The following is a 3027-nucleotide window of genomic DNA, read 5'->3' on the forward strand; positions in this document are numbered from 1 at the left end:
GATTTGCCATGTGATTTCCAGGACTTGTAAGTATTAAACATTTTCTCTTTGAAAGTTTCCTGATGGTTTCTACTGAGGGCGGCCTGCAGTTAATCAGAAGAATCTCAAGGGCCAGTCCAGTCACAACACTGGTTATTCATAGGCTGAGATGAGCACACAACTGGATTGAGGGGGAGAGGGGAACACATCAATGCCTGTAGATTCTGGAAATGAGGAGCGATGATGAGTGGTATATAAAGTTATGTTTTATGAAAGGTGAAAGGTGTAGCAATATCCAGAAACACTGACTAGACACCTGGAGCAGAATATCAGTAAATTTCCCTGTTAAGAGCTCTTATACTAGACTATGGAAACAATTTTAAATTTGTTTTAACACAGCTTAAATTTGTGATGAATACTCTGTCTCTTTGGTTTAAGCTTCTTTTTTTTTTTTTTTAAGATTTTATTTATTTATTTGACAGAGAGACAGCCAGCGAGAGAGGGAACACAAGCAGGGGGAGTGGGAGAGGAAGAAGCAGGCTCCCAGCAGAGCAGGGAGCCCGATCCATCTCTCCATCTCGGGACCCTGGGATCAGGCCCTGAGCCAAAGGCAGATACTTAATGACCGAGCCACCCGGGTGCCTCTGGTTTAAGCTTCTATCACTAGCAGGGCATTGGCAAATGAATTAAATCTGTACAGAACCCAAAACTTATTGTAATAATAAAGCCATTCTTAAATGATTAAATTTATCTTTATGAAAAATAGAGCATACAGATTATTTTATAGTCGGTACTATAGGGAAAATATTAAGACTTAGAATTAAGCATTGTCCAGAATTGTCAAGATTGGCTTACATTAAAGACGAAGCTGCAAAAGTGGGTAAATATTTAGAGCACAGGGAGATATGGACTGAGGCAGATAGGTGATAATAGGGAAGAGTATATAAGTTTATAGACGAAATGCATTTTTTTAAAGTGCTAGAAGTTCTTTTAAAACAAGACCTCTAAGGTGTATATTCCTAGGATCGTTATACATTTTTCTGTGCTGTATATATTTAAATTTATATTTTTGTAAATGATACATGACAGTTCTTTGAAGTGTATAATGTAAGCTCATTGGTAAATAATTTTTAAAGTGTATTGATGAACTCAGGTTTGCAGTTTCGGTCGTAGGGGACCTAGACATCCTAGTCTCCACATAATCGAGACTATCTAATTTTGACTATTTGTCTAAATTGGAGATTAATAACAAAGCGGAAATATTAGCTTAAAATCAAATCATTGGCATTAATTTGAAAACTGGAGCTTTCATCTGAGTTAAGTGTTAATTTGGAAAGTCTTCATGTTAATACCTAAGTTACATAAGAGGGTTTCTGTGTTTCTCATGATTTAGGTTATGGATACTTTATCAAAGATGGAGTAAAGCTATCATGGTTAAAATAATCAACTTTAAAGTCATCCTATAACTTTTACCTAGAATTTCTCAGAAAAAAAAAAGATCTGACCCAGTTTTTTCTTGCTTTAATTTCTGCTTCATCTGAAATTAATATGTCTGCTCCAAACTTTGTGTGTATTTTCTCTGAGGACTATACATTATTTTACTTTGTTCTTTCTCTTTATCATATGGCCCTCTCTACTGCCTATGTACATCTTTATAAAATTAACAGATTTATCTCCACTTGTATAGGGCAGTTTAAATAATTTATCCTAATAGCCCAATCAGTGTGTTTTATGTCTTTTATCACATTAACATTTTATTGATTTATTTAGGAATCCTTTGCTTTCTCTTTTTTATGGTGAGAATGTTTTGTTTGGTTAATATTTTTATAGTGATTTATGCATTTACATTCTGTTTTTATTCTTAGTGGTTCCTTTTGTGTTCTCCAAATAATAGTAATTAAACTGTATTTCAATATTTTTAAAATATTCTGACAGTTGCACTTTTCTGTATGAAATCTGAGAAACAGGATGACCCTCAGGCTATTCCTTAGAAGAATCTGCTATTCAGAGATTGATAAAGTGCGACATGATTGGCTCCCATTTCTAGCCCTGTCTCCAACTCCCTAAAGCCCACATGCAAAGACATTACTATATATTTTTTTCTCAAGATATGATTTATTTAAAGTTCCATGATCTTTCATGTTTATTTTTCTGGAATATATATATAGTTACCAATATTTAAATAATATTGCTTAATAAAAATAGCTTCAGAAAAATAATAATCAAACTTTGTCTTTTAAATATGGACACCATTTTTCTATTAAAAAAGTAGGCAAGTATTAAGGACTAAAAAGTATTTGTTGTCTACAATGATAAATGGGTGAATAAACAAATAATACACACATAAAATTATCTATTTGGTTCAAACAATACTTATACCCATATTCCCTGGAAGTCAGAAAAATTGGTTGCTTAGCCATTGAAATGTACCTTGAGGAAAAAAGGCAAAAGAAATTAAGACAGTGACTATGACCAAGACATTTTCTTCTTTTATCTCCATCTAGGAGGACCCACAAATTCTCTAAGATGATGAATGAGCATCCTAGCTTGTTCATGCTAATGCTGAACCAAACAGACCTGACTCCAGCCTCATTCATTCTTAATGGGATCCCAGGACTGGAGAACATGCACACGTGGATTTCCTTCCCGTTCTGCTCCATGTATGCTGTGGCTGTGATAGGGAATTGTGGGCTCCTCTATCTCATTTGCTGTGAGGACTCCCTGCACAGGCCCATGTACTGCTTCTTGGCCATGCTTTCCCTAACTGACCTTGTCANATCTCATTTGCTGTGAGGACTCCCTGCACAGGCCCATGTACTGCTTCTTGGCCATGCTTTCCCTAACTGACCTTGTCATATGCTCTAGTACAATCCCTAAATCTCTCTGCATCTTCTGGTTCCATTTCAAAGAAATCAGCTTTAGTGGATGTCTGGTCCAGATGTTCTTTGTCCACACCTTCACAGGGATGGAGTCTGGCGTGCTCATGCTTATGGCCCTAGACCGCTATGTGGCCATCTGCTACCCACTGCGGTACTCAACTATCCTCAC

The sequence above is a fragment of the Ailuropoda melanoleuca genome, chromosome 8 (assembly GCF_002007445.2).
Source record: "Ailuropoda melanoleuca isolate Jingjing chromosome 8, ASM200744v2, whole genome shotgun sequence".
Lineage (NCBI taxonomy): Eukaryota > Metazoa > Chordata > Mammalia > Carnivora > Ursidae > Ailuropoda > Ailuropoda melanoleuca.